We start from the raw sequence: 14,760 nt of genomic DNA, 5'->3' as shown, positions 1-14,760 counted from the left end.
CTCAGGCTACCCTGCATCTAGTCCCTTTCCCGGTACTACCGATACTCAGAGCTCAGTAGGGGGATACCGTACTACCTATATCCCAACTAAACTACCAATTGGGGTTAAAAGTGCATCTCCTGGTGCCTCTGATCTAAAGCGGCACCTATGGCTCCTGCATTAGGCTATCAATATACTGCACTATTTACGCATGCTCGCCCCATGTTTCGTTACACGCTGCATTATACCTCAAAGTCAATGACTCTGCAGTGCTCGTTACCACATGCCGCCCGCTTGGTTAGTTCAAAAACGTCACGGCTTCCCTTCTCCCAGTGTTTATATACTTAATCACCCATTTAACCCTGCCTAACCATTACGACTCAGTCTGCATTATAATCTAGTCCCAAAGTCCTCCTCTGTGTAATGTTCATTGCTTTGTTACATCTACTTATACAACAGTACGGCCAGGGAACCCCAGATTCACTTATCCGTTCCGCTCTCCATCTGGTCATCCACTCCCGCTGGGCTGTTCTTTGTGTCCAAACATGCTGTCACATCCTCAGGAGTCTCAAAAAACAAGGCGTTGTTCTTATGAAACACTTTCAGTTTCACTGGGTACATCAGCATATATTTGTGGCCCGCTTCTCGTAGCCTCATCTTGACTGACACATAACTTAGTCGCTGCTTCTGCACCAGGAAGGTGTAAACTGTGTACGCAGTCATGGTCGATGACGCTCTACTCATCGTTCCTCCTTTCCGGAAATACTCCAAGATCCTCTCTCTATCTTTGTAGCTCAATATCTTGGCAATAATCGGCCGCGGGGGGGCTCCCGGTGGTGGCCTCCTGACCAGTGGCCTGTGCGCTCTCTCCACTGCGAACCCTTGGGTAAGTGCTCCTCCTTTTATCTTTTGTAGAAACATATTCTCAACATAGTTGGCCGGTTCCGATCCTTCTTCTCCCTCCGGAAGCCCCACAATGCATACCTTATTCCTGCGCGTGCGCCCTTCTGTTTCTTCTGCCCTGCTCTCCAGGTTGCGCACTTGTTGTTTCAGTGTATGAACTTGTTTGGTATTAGCCGTACAGTTGGCTGTGTTAGCCTTCACCTCTTTTTCCAGTCCCCCTGTGCGTTCAGCTAGCACCCTCACATCCTGCTGCAGCAAATTAACGTCCACACTTGCAGCCTCTATCTTGAATTCTAGCAAGGTCTTTAGTTCGACGATAGCGGTGTCAATCTTGCTCTCCCGCGATGCTTTCAGTTCCGCAATAACTTCCAGGATCTGTTGGTCATTCCGTGTCGGGATCACATCACCTTGCGTGTTTTGTCCCTTAGTTTTAACCACCTCCGTTGTTAGTGGCGATTTAGCAAACTCCTCAACTGTTGGCTGCTTCCCTTTGACTTTGGGCAATTTAGAGGCCATTTCGAATACAGGAGGGGTTTCTTCTGCTTTGGAAGGCGTGCCACAGTTGGTCTATACTGTTGATTCGCAGGTAAGGTGCCCTGTCTCTGGGGCTACCTCCTAGTCCGGCCTCAGTGTTCATGACCCGTACTGCGGTGGAGCCTTGATCCCTCGTCTTAATCGGTGACACTTGGCTCAGGTCTCTGTGACCGCCAGTCTGGTCTCCGGTGACGATCCCCGTTGTTTTCGTCCCATAGCTCTCTGCTGTGGGGCTCGCTTTGCTTCTGCTGGTGTTAGTCTCAGTTCCACCTCTCCAGTGTTTGCTTGTCTGCTGAGGCCAGGGATCTCGCCTAAAGGCGGTATAGTTCAGCTTGCGTCCCGTCCACCACTGCCCACCAGGCCCTAGCCCACTGTGGTTCAGGGCGTGAGGGCACTGGTGGCCTCCTCTCCTTCTGCAGCAGTTCAGTAGTGTGATTTACCGGCACAACGCTGCAATAAAGGATTGAGGTGAGTTGCGTGAGTATTGTTTGGGACTGCTACTTTCCTGCTGCAATGTCTCGCCCAGGTCTCTATGTCCCCTCATAGAGTTCTTTGGCCTTCACAGCGGTGTGACCCTCTGTAGCCTTCTGTCCATAGTGTCCTGTGGGCTCAGCCCTCTTGTCATAGTGTAGTGTTGTCTTTATACAATGTGGGGCAGTAGTTCGGGCATCAGGTTTCGTTATTGCTCAGGCACGTTGGGCATCTATTAGAAATTATTTTGGGAATCCGGTTCTTTAGCCTGTACCCACTCTGTGGGCCCCATGTGCAAAGCGCCCTCTGTGCGTTAGGTTCTTTTAGATACACCGGTGTTGTGCATGGTATGCAGCTGCGACCCAACCAGAACCTGTCAAGTGTTGGGTCGATTAGGAAGAACTCGTGCTGCTTTCCCCCAGTACACTTGGGCGTTTGAGATAGGGGAGGTTATGTACCCCTGCTGACTTCTCTACACACTGGCGTCCTAGCAGGTCCGGGCCGAGTATTGTAGTCTGCTCTGTGTTTACCACCTTTTATTCCACCTCTTTATTACCTTCATCCCTGTCTATTGGTGAAACACTGTGTGGTCTCAACAGCAGCTGTTCACTCTTCATCCAATCCGCCTGTCTGGAGTTACCCAGCTCTCTCTTGTATTCACAGAAATCCATTTTTCCTCAGACCCCCTGCTGTTTTGCACCGCTCCTCCGGCCGCCCTCTGGCTCCACATCTCCGTTTGCCACTTCCCAGCCTGTGGTATTCGCCGTGCGTGTAGCACTACACGCTCCATATGCAGCTCCAATCACGTTGTAATTGCTATGTTGTGCTGCACGCGACCGCTGTTTAATCGTTCCGTACTTTTGTGGTTACAACATCAGGTGCCTGTTATATCCGCCCTACATCCCGCAGCGCGGTGACGTAGGGCAGTTGAATAAAAGCCCCGCCCCCTGGAGTGGGAGGCAGTTCCGGGCGAAGTGAAACCAGCGTGTGTGTGTTTTCTTTAGCGCTCCTGCCTAGGCCGCGCTCCAGGCCACGCGGCCTCCTGGACCGGAGCCAGCCCCTCGTGCTGGGCCTCCGGGAACACAAACACAACAATGGCGACGAGGAAGTGAGCGAGCATCCACGCGCCACCACGATCTCGCACGCGGAGGCCACACAGACGCTCCGTGTAAATTTTTGGACACCCGGTGGGGGCCCCCACGATCACGTGACCCCCACCCCCCCAAAAAAAAAAATTTTTTTTTTCTTTTCATCCCCCTCCCACACCTCATCCTCAGGGGGTGAAAAAATGTTTTCTCTTCTCTTCTCGTGTCATCCCGGTCATCACCTGCACAACGTCTCCTGCATGGCACACAGGCCACGAGGCGCCAATCAATCGGAATACAAGTGCCGGTAGGACACTCCCCCACCACAGGGCACGCACGAACCCAGAGGGCAGTGAATCGTTGACCAAGTGCCCGCAACACCATGGCGACTGGGTCATCTACCCCTGGACCCTCCACACCGTCCAGGATGGCGGCAAACCTGCCTATGGCGTCACCACCGCCTCGCACGCAGGGGAGTTCGTCGACGTTGATCCAACCATTCGACCCATTCACAGACCCATCGTCCAGTGGGCCCAGATGGCAGCTATGGCTACAGAAGTTTGAGATGAGCTTTCATTTGGACGTGAAGGACGTCACGTCATCCAGAAAAATGAAAGCTCATCTACTCCTCAGTGTGGGCAACGAGGTGCTGCGCATCTTTAACTCCCTGGATGTGGATGACGGCCAAGATGCATACCGGAGTGCGAAGGACGCTCTAACAGCACATTTTCTCCCGCAACTAAATCCAGACTATGAAACCTTTATCTTTTGCACAACCATCCAGGCCACCGATGAGACTCTCGACGCCTACCACACGAGGCTGAGGAAGCTGGCCATTTCGTGTGAGTTTACGAACACTGAAAGGGAGATCAGGAGGCAAATCATAAATGGAATTCACTCGGAGAAGCTGAGGCGTCTCGTGCTCAGTGAAAAGGGCATCCCTCTACAACGCATCCTGGAACTGGGTCGACAGAGGGAGCTTGCCCACTCCAGGGCCGCCAACATGGAAGTGACCCTACAAAAACTCCAGCCGTCATTGTCCACAGCGATGGTTGCTCAAATCTCGGACAATCAACGAGGAGCGAAAGTGGCAGCGGTTACACCCAGAACAGGTGGCAGCCTCGAGCACCAGGACCAACCGAATGTGGATGGTGTGGTGGTCAAAGGCACGGAAGGCGAAACTGCCCGGCGCAAGGCACCACGTGCGGAGCATGCGGCAGGAAGGATCACTACGCGAAAGTGTGCAGATCAGTGAACACGCCACCACAGCCTCCACAAGGATCCCAGGAAAAGGGGTCATCGAGAAAAAAGAAACAAGCCAGCGCGAGGAGGGTAGCGGTAGTCAACTCCTCGACGGAAGAAGAAGGGGATGACCTCTCAGCCCTACGACAAACAGCAGGCACGGAGAACGAAGGAAAGGGCCAAAAGGTGTACTTAGTATCGACACTAAACCAAGGGCCAGCACCGTCGAAAAGAACCGCCAGGCGATGAAAATGCATGGTCAACATACAAGGCCAGGACATACAAATGACCATTGACACGGGGGCCTCGGTAAACGTCATGCCAACCACCGTCTTCCAAACCCTCGCACCACGACCCGAGCTAAAATCCACAGACACTCGGCTATTTGCCTATGGCAGTCGGAAACCTCTACCAGTCATCGGGAGGTTCCGCACCACTCTTGAGCATGGCGAACAGAAGTTGTGGTCAAAAATCTATGTTGTCAAGGCGGGAATTGAAAGCCTGCTGAGCGGAGATGCGGCTGAAGACCTGGGCGTGGTCAAATTCATATGCCACGTTGACGACACATCTGAGGTCGAGAACTTCCTCAGGCAACACCCCAAGCTACAGAGGGGGATAGGCTGTCTCAAAGGAAAGACCATCAAACTACATATTGATCAATCAGTGCAACCACGCGCGGTAAGACACCGAAGGACACCCTTCCACATGAGGGAACAAGTTGAGAAGGAGTTAAGGTCACTCGAAGCCGCTGGTATTATTGAAGAAGTCACGGGACCAACACCGTGGGTTTCCCCGATGGTGGTCACCCGGAAGCCCAAACAGCCAGGAAAAGTTCGGATCTGCATTGACATGCGCCTGCCCAATGCAGCCATCAAAAGAGAGCGACACATAACGCCTACAATTGATGAAATCATCACTGACCTCACTGGATCGTGTGTGTTCTCGAAGGTAGACCTAAAGGCGGGGTACCACCAGCTGAAGCTACACAGAGAGTCGCGCTATATCACCACGTTCTCAACCCACCTAGGTCTGAGGAGGTACAAGCGCCTGAGTTTCGGCATATTGTCGGCCGCGGAGGTTTTTCAACAGACCATCCAGGAGGTCATCAGAGGCATACCAGGGGTATTGAACGTGAGCGATGACATCCTAATACATGCACCGGACACCAAGGAACACATCATGAGACTCAAGACACTACTGGGCAGGCTGGAAAGCGCCGGACTCACAATCCATCGAGAGAAGTGCGAATTCCTAAAACCAGAAATAACTTTTTTTGGATACAGGTTCGACCGCACCGGCATATCACCTGATCCCCAGAAAGTGGCGGACATACAAGCTGCCAGCCCCCCCACGACTCCCACCGAGGTGCGCAGTTTCCTGGGAATGGCCACCTACTGTGGCAGATTCATTCGGAACTTAGCAACCCTATCCGAACCGCAGCGGGAACTAACAAAGGCCAGCACCAAGTGGGACTGGGGGCCCGAATCCCAGGAAGCATTTGAGAGCATAAAAGACTCCCTGTCAACTGATACCAAGATGGCCTACTACGACACGGACCTCCCGACAGAACTATTTGTGGATGCCAGCCCAGTCGGACTTGGAGCAATCCTGATGCAGGTCACGAAAGAGGGCACCAAAGGGTCGATTGCATATGCATCCAGGGCGCTCACAGCCACGGAACAAAGGTACTCCCATATAGAAAAGGAGGCAATCGCCGTTCTATGGGGGTGTCGACACTTCCACATGTACCTATATGGGCGTAAGTTCACGGCGATCACCGACCACAAGCCCCTACTACCAATCTTCATTGGGTCATCGGCACACCCACCAGCCAGAATCACCAAGTGGCTACTACACCTCCAGCAATATGATTTCGAACTTGTCTACCAACCGGGCAGCGGCAACCCCGCGGACTTCCTGTCGAGACACCCACGACCAGCCACCCAGCAGGAAGTGCTAGTCGCCGAAGAAACGGAGGAGCACATTTGTCAAGTAGTCCACACCATGAGGCCCAAAGCGATAAACATTGAGGACATTGCAACAGAAACCCAGAATGACCCCTGTTGCGATCTGGTAAAAAATGCCATCATGTCAGGCAACTGGAAAGACTTCATGTCGCACACACGCAACAGAACCGAGGGGGCCAAGGAGTTCCTAGCAGGCATGTTCACGGTTCGACAAGACCTCTCAATCACTGAGGGAGGGCTCCTGCTAAGGGGTGACCGCATCATCATACCCCCAAGGCTGCAAGACAGGATAGTTGCCCTAGCGCATGAAGGACACCAAGGGCTTGCAAGAACAAAGGCACGGGTCAGACACAGGGTATGGTTCCCTCACATCGACGATCGTGTTGAGGACCTAGTGAACACATGTCTACCCTGCCAAATAACGAGTGGACCACCAGACCCAGAACCGATCCTATTGGCCGAGCGTGGCCGGGCACGATGGGAAGCGATCAGCATTGACTTTTGCAAAATCAGAGAGGGTCTACATCTACTGGTGGCAATCGATGATCACTCACGCTATCCAGAGGTCGAGATACTGGAGTCCACCGCCGCGGAAGTGGTCATCCCGGTGATAGAAAAGATGTTTGCCACCCATGGTCTGCCCACGACTATTAAGAGTGACAACGGACCCCCATTCACAGGGGAGGAATTCAAGTCATACCTACAGGAACTGGGCATTAAATATCACCACATCATGCCAAGGTGGCCACAAGCTAATGGGGACGTCGAGCGATTCATGAGGACTATCAACAAGGTACTCCGAGTATCAAAGGCAAATGCCAGCCCGTGGAGGATCGACCTATTCCGGTTCCTAAGGAACTATCGGGTCACCCCCCACAGTACCACGGGCATACCACCTGCTGACCTTATGTTCGGAACTATCATCAACTCGTCGATTCCCCATCATCCAAGCAGGACCCCTGACGACGTCGACCATGCACGCGTGGAAACGAGGAGAACACGTGCCAACGCTCACATGAGCGCCAAGAGAAGAGCAAGGCCCTCAAACCACAGAGTGGGCGACCAAGTCATCATGTTGCGAAATCCCACGAAATCCAAGTTAGACACCAGGTATGAGGAACTGCCATGGACTATCAGTAACCGGCGTGGGACCATGATAACTGTCACAAGGGGAGGTCGGGAAGTAACAAGGAACGCCTCCTGGTTCAAGCCCGTGCCCCAGCACCTCTGGACGGATTGCGAGGGGCCTCACGACGACAACGAGCAACAAAGCAGCGACGTGCCGGCGCAAGACCCCGAGGAGGAATCCGCAGGGGATCGGAGCTGGCAATCACCGAGACTGCCCAGCAGTGAGGACACATGCAGCGAAGGTGAGCAGACTTACGAACCGAGCGGGGACAGCCCCCAAGCGAAGCGGTACAGTCTGAGAAAGACCACGAGACCGCCGGTGAGGCTGAATGACTATGTATGCTAAGCCAACAGCAGTGGCCGGAGTTTATAGTTGAGCATGTTGCGTATGTTTGTTTTGTTAGGTTATTTTGAAATAAAAGAGGAATGTTATATCCGCCCTACGTCCCGCAGCGCGGTGACGTAGGGCAGTTGAATAAAAGCCCCGCCCCCTGGAGTGGGAGGCAGTTCCGGGCGAAGTGAAACCAGCGTGTGTGTGTTTTCTTTAGCGCTCCTGCCTAGGCCGCGCTCCAGGCCACGCGGCCTCCTGGACCGGAGCCAGCCCCTCGTGCTGGGCCTCCGGGAACACGAACACAACAGTGCCCCTCATTTGTATCCGCTTTCCATAGATACATGTTATCCGCCGGGACGGGGTGCAGCGGTTCGCAGCCGTTGCTCGTCACTTTCCGGCCGCCGCTTCAAGTATTTCAGCGTCCCTGCATGGGGCGCGAGCTTCCACAACGTCAGCTTCTCTTTCGGAGCCTATCTCTCAGCATCCGGGCTCTATCTCTCAGCATCCGGGCTCTATCTCTCAGCATCCGGGCTCTATCTCTCAGCATCCAGGCTCTATCTCTCAGCATCCGGGCTCAGTTCCATGCCATGCGTTGTGCGCACTTGTATCCCGTGTGCGGTCCCATGCTGCACATCCCCTGTGTGCCCACACAGAGGTCTCACTTGACTTTCTTCCTTCCGACTTCTCTTGTTTATTCCGATCCGCCCACTGCGCGTTTGCTTGCAGCAAACCGTCCGTTTGTGCTTATCACTGTACCTCCTCTCTTTGTTCGTCTTGGTCCGTCATTTTGATTCCCTTTTCATTTGGCTGGAGTCACGGTGCGCTTCAGCTCAAATTCACCCTCCAGTCCTGCCGTATAGTCTTATGGAGACGGGCATGTAGTTGAGTCTGTCATAGACTTATACGTATATTTTCCGACCCGATCTTTGCTGGATTAGCAGGAGCTCCTCAGGAGACACATCTTCTTACATGGCCATGTAGCCACGCCCCTCTGACAGCCATCTATAGTTCAAATATTTATTTAATGAACGGGTTATCGTATATACCCGATCCGGCCAGCCAGATCAGGTATTGTTGCTATATTAATACCACAAGACCTATTGGCCAAATTTGCCACCATTGACCACCCTATGTTTCTATACTGCCTACAAGGGCTGGGATCAGCGATAAGCCTGGACTGCATGTGTTCCTTTTTCTCTCGATGTAGCCAGTCTGTTGCCTTAATGCCATTTGCATTATCTCCCAGGATCCAGAGCCGGCCGTAGGGGGGGGCGAGCCGGGCGACCACCCAGGGCGCCATATGCCCGACCACGCCAGCTCAGGGGAGTCTTTCAAGGGCTCCCCCGAGCTGGCGTTGTGGGAGAAGGCGCGGCAGGCAGCATTTTGCTGTTAAGAGCGCCCGTCACCACGGGTGCCTTTAACAGCAAAATGCGCTATTAGTCCCCCCACAACGCCAGCTTGGGGGAGTCTTTCAAGGGCTCCCCCGAGCTGCGTGGTGGCAGAATGCGTGGCAGGCGCCTCATTGTCATTGAATGAAGCCGCGGTGGGGGGCTCATTCAATGACAATGGGGTGTTAACGCGCCCTATTCACACCATTACCTCCTCTCAGAGCAGAACGAGGAGGTTTAAAAAAAAATAAAGTTGCCCTCCTGGCACGCCCCCCTTCCGCCCCACCCCCTGTTAACCAGGGGCGCCGAAGGGCGAGGGGGGGCGCCAATTCACCCAGGGCGCTGCTGCCCTTAAGGCCGGCCCTGCCAGGGTCAGTCCATTCTTAACCCTTCAGGGCCCACTTTTTTCAATTAACACATTATCTTCTGACTTACCTCATCCATCCACATGACATGCATTTGTATCTGTGTTACGGTGCCACCAAGATACTTTGAGGCCAATTGCAGTTCATCCACTAGATCACGTGCCTCATGCAGTTTCCCACCCATCCTACAAACTCAAATCGATTAATTCCCTGCTCTCCTGCCACTATGGCATATCATTGTTAATGTTTGAACCCCTTGACCCAGCATACTAGTGCACTACACATGTACATGTTACATGCACATGGGAGCATAAGGAGTTAACACCTTCTGATATGTTGGGTTTATAAAGCACTACACGCTATAACATTAGGTCTTATGCTATGTAGGACTACAGGTGAAGCGTGCACTAGTACTTTCTTGACAAGTGGCTTTAGAGCAGAAGGCCTACGGTCTATTCACTGGTTTGTTTAAAGTTAGATATGTATTTTGTTCCTGGAGAATGTATTTTCATAATTTCGAAGGGTCGCAAAAGGGGACGACGGGGCAGTGGGAATTGCTCCAATGTTTATTTAAGGCCTGCCAAAGAATAGCTTACATTAAGCTCCAGAGGCTGCAGGCTATTATATCACACGACTTAACCAAAATGCAGATATTTGCCTGTTTATTAAGGTAAATAACAATGATGGTCTATCAGCGCAAAGAAGCGATAATGTAATCAACTGTCATTGAAGATGACGAACTAAAACACATGGGGTTTACAGTAAGCAAACTATATTTGAACAGTCAGTACCTCTAAACATCGTATTCAGCCCCTTGCAAAACGAGCTCAAATTTAAACTAAATTTTTTGGGTGGGGAGTTTCAGATCTGAGAGTATAAAACTACTTTTTTTCGCCCTCATGCTGCTTCGCAGATCCTGTTCCCAAGACAAGTGCGTTACCCTCAAGGCTATCTTCCCTGAACGGTGACTATAAATGCAGCGCCTTGATGCCCTTGGGCTGTAAGCGCGCTATACAAATGCAAATAAATAAATAAATAAACCCACAGCTCCAAAAGCAGAAGCAAAGCCATGCAATGAAGTGGAGCTGGTGGGGGCTGCTGCCAAGAGTCCGGTGGGCAAAGAGCTGAGATCGACGTAGATCCACAGAAGTAGAGATTCCAGATCCAGAGGGCAGTGCACACACACCTTTCTACGAGCAAGTAAGCATTGCACTGCACCCTGCATCGCAATACATTAGCCACACACTTTAACGGGATGTAATATTAGCAATGACGTGGCCCCACACTGGGAAACTGTGATAAGATGTGATGTTGTTGGCAGATTTACAGCAACTATCGAAAATATGCTTTCCTGCAGTCGTAAGCTTTTTTAGCTTAACAAGTTTATTTATTGTGTGATTGTTAGGCGCTTATACAGCAAGTAAAATACGTTTTCAAAGCGCCCACAGGGCGAGGGAGGGAACAAGGGAGTGATACACATTAGAAAACACAATATTTAAGAGCAATGGGAGGAAAAAAAGAAAAAGGGTGAACCTACTATGCCTTGTGAGTATTCTGCTTTGCTAGATATGTTTTAACTTGTGTGATTTCAAATATGCGTAGGGCTTAAAGATAAGAAGCATGTTTTGCTTGTACAGAGCACAGAGATGTAGGTTTTTTCCTTGAACTCTAGCAGGCCATTATCCCATGTTGTAGAATGCAAGATTTTTTCAAAAAATTTCAAAAGAGACAGATAACTCTTAAGGGATTGATTTTGATATAGACGAGATGAAGATTTAAATTGAATTGGATATTCTGAGCATGTTTTTTGCCTCTGTGCCCGAAGGCCGGTTACAAAAGGCTGACCTTACGGATTCCAGTCCGAAAGACTGCATTCCACCGGATCTGCATTTTGTAACAGGGCGCCTCCAGGTCCTTTTCGGGGGTTCCACCTGCAATTCAGAGCCTCTGCGCAGCACACTCCTCTGCCCACTCTCCACCCCATCCCGCTTACCCGCTGTCATCTGGCGCACAAGTTTCACACTTGTACAGCTCCCATTCTGGTCAGGACCCCTCAAGACCTACTCGCAGGAAGGCTGCCTTTTTCCTGCAAATAATTTTTTCATGTAAAATAATGAAGGGTAGAAGTTGATGGAAATAGGCAGCAGAGTAAACACTTTGCAGAGATTTTATATTTCGTAACTAAAACGAACAAGTTATTACTATGAGTGACAAATGAGCAGGTGGAAGTAAAAATATGTGGAATTTCAGTGAAAAGTCAGCCTAAAATATGGCCGCTGGTATTCCCATAGAATACCGCCAGTAGTATTTGATCTGTAGAGAGGGTCCAGGAAGGCCCCTCTTCATCCCCAGGTACATGACAGGACCAAGAGCTTTGAATGCTCAAAGTCACCCATCGTATTTCGTACAAACCCAAGTGCACCAATGTCTGACTTGTACACAGAAAGGTATCCCCTCAGCCAGCCATTCAGACCGAATCTAGTACATAGCCTTTCAGTCACAGGGGACACAACGTAGATGGTGGATGGGAATACCCTAATGGACAGTCTCAATTAAGCACGAAGGAACCATTGTGCCGACGTCCCTAGTGACACCACAACATAGCAACGTTAGTCATGAAGCACACGCACAGCCCTGCACCGCATTACAGGAACACACATTCGCATACACGAAGAACATGCTTACACAGTTCTATAGAGGACGGATACATATACATCCTGTCAAAGCTTTTATTATTTTTCTCATTAGCCAAATGTAGTAACGCAGAAACGCAAGGCAACAAGAGATCCTGAGCAAGCTTGCAGATGCTTATAGCAATACATCATATGGGACTACAGGAGTATATATGGAGCCAGGTAGGACCACGTGTGACTCATATATAGGAAACCTAGCATAACACGAACTTTGAGAAACTGCATTATAAGTCTAAGGAAAATTACAGAAGGCCTCAAACAACAGAACACAGACAGAAGGAGCAGACTCAGACTGCAAGAAGCGCGGACCGAGTGTAAGGGAAAGTTTGTATGCAGTACCCTCAGGGAACACTACAAATAACTCTGACTACAGGTATAGGAAACCCAAACTTTGGTATAAGCTTGTACTACACAGTTTTGGTAGCATGTTGAGCAACCAGGCTTATCTCAAGAAAGGTCAATGTGAGCTGTAGGGGAGTTACACAGAGATTCACAGTGACAAGTTTTCAAATAAACACACTCAAGGTTTCTTGAATAAACAATTATTAATTTATTTATCAGTCAGTTAGAATAAGCCTTCTTCAGAAGGGGCCAATATAATAGTAACACACAAATACACTTCAATACTGTACACTCCTAGTTTCTAAATCAGTAAATACCTTTTTGGGATGGCCCACAGACACAACAAGAGACCAAAAATATTCTTAAGCCATTGATAGTGGAGGGAGGATGGAGGTGCATGCAGAAAAGGGCTGGGACACTGCTGAATGGAGACACACTTATGTGGATTGTAGGGGCGCAGCCTGCGTCATGGGTGCTTGCCCGGAGACTCTGGGTCTGGGGGGGGGCCATGTGTACAATGGCCCCTGAGCGGAAGATACCTTTGAAGTGTACCTGGTGTTTGGCACCTTGGCCGTTCCCGTCCTGCCAGGACAAGTGAGCGTGTCCTTCACTCATTGAAAAAGTTAAACAACTATTTATAAAAGATGATTTTTATACTTCGGGTTGCAGCACAGTGTGGGAAAATCCCCTGCACTGACCACTGTCACTGGGGAATTCGGCTCGAATGGCACGAACGACACAGGCAGGTATTACTCGTCAAACGTGGTATCCAAGCCTCTCATGAATCCACCATGTAAACGCACAATAGGCAACCTGCCTGTACCACCTGTGAAAGAGAAACATACAAACTGTATTTAAATGAACATGATAAGTGTACAAACCTTAGTTGAAAATGCAATCTAGTACCCTATGGCATAGTTGTCAGTACAAATGTGAATTCATGATTCGAACGACTTGGGCTTTGGGCTTTAAAGTGTACACACATTACAAAAGTGAACACCCATGCAATCCATGACGTTTGGGGGACAGAGAAATATTGTTTCATGGTTGTACGTGAAAGACACATAAGATCACCTGTATGGTTTCCCCAAATCGCGAGAGATGTATTGAGAAGCCAGACTACATTTATTTGGAAGTGGTAGATCAAAGTTACAATAAAATAGGAGACAAACCTAAAATGTAAATTTTCCCAAGTTACATCAGATCTAGAGTACACCTACTTGTTACTTGGATTGTGAGGGCGAACTGTTGCGCGAAGTTCGTGCATAAGCACCATCATGATCCTCAAGACGGACCTTGTGAGGCAGTCTCGCTGAAGTCATGCAGCTCGGTAACGCATATCGGCCATGTCTCATCTTCCGATATGTAGGCCAAGCATCCAGAGTTTTCTCGGCAGCAGCAGTTCTCCTCGGTAGGCATGTACTTGCACCGATTGCAGGTACACCAGGTGGAGACGTCGTCCATGTGACTAGGCTCAGGCTCATGATCCGGTGATTCGTTCTCCCAACTGTCGTCTGATGCCCCACATCTTTCTCTTTCAACTAATTCCACCTCGGAATACTCCGGCTCGTACTGGTAGGGCTGTATTGCTGCCATTATACGACAAAATAAAAATTGATAGTAATGCTAGTACTAGTATTGGTTCGCACAGGCTACAAGCAACGAAGATAGCTGAAGAGAGCAGAAACAAGTCACAGGCGATCCAAAAAAAGACAGTGAAATAATTGAAAAAGCAACTCTGATGTCTGATGAGAAGTGGTCTGTTTCTACTTATTGAGGAAAGAGGTGTCCTGCCATTTCCATGGAGACGCGTCATTAGCTGGCGCACAGAGAACGTTGACATGAGACGTGAATTTGCGTTGTGAAATGGGCTGTATGCATCGAGTGATGTCAGCTTCAGCGGCGGGGGATATGAATTAGTGCCGCAAGGGCAGTTCAACGTAGGGCAATGTGGCAACAGATAAGATTAGCACAAGATGGCCACGCCCACTGCCTGATTTCGCATTTGTAAAAGTGCAGAAAACTATCGTAAGGTGCATAGGAAATGTTTTTTCGATCGGTCACTGTTTGCTTAAAACCACATGCCCGAACGCTCGGAACAATAACATTTTTGAGCGCACTATTAATTTAAAACTCAGGAGGAAAGTCAAAGAAAGTCACAAATAATCAACACTGAAGACAGTCATAGAGAGCATACAGAGATCACCCCGTATATATTAAGAACAATACTGGTCCAAAGTGATACAAGAAAAAAAAAACACAACATAGCTTACATACATTTTACCCAATCAATAAGGTGCAACACAAAAATATCCCTTCACCACAAAAACCT

The sequence above is a fragment of the Ambystoma mexicanum genome, chromosome 6q (assembly GCF_040938575.1).
Source record: "Ambystoma mexicanum isolate Mex_15411 chromosome 6q, UKY_AmexF1_1, whole genome shotgun sequence".
Lineage (NCBI taxonomy): Eukaryota > Metazoa > Chordata > Amphibia > Caudata > Ambystomatidae > Ambystoma > Ambystoma mexicanum.
The sequence above is the reverse complement of the archived record's forward strand: the minus strand, read 5'-3'. Positions refer to the sequence as shown.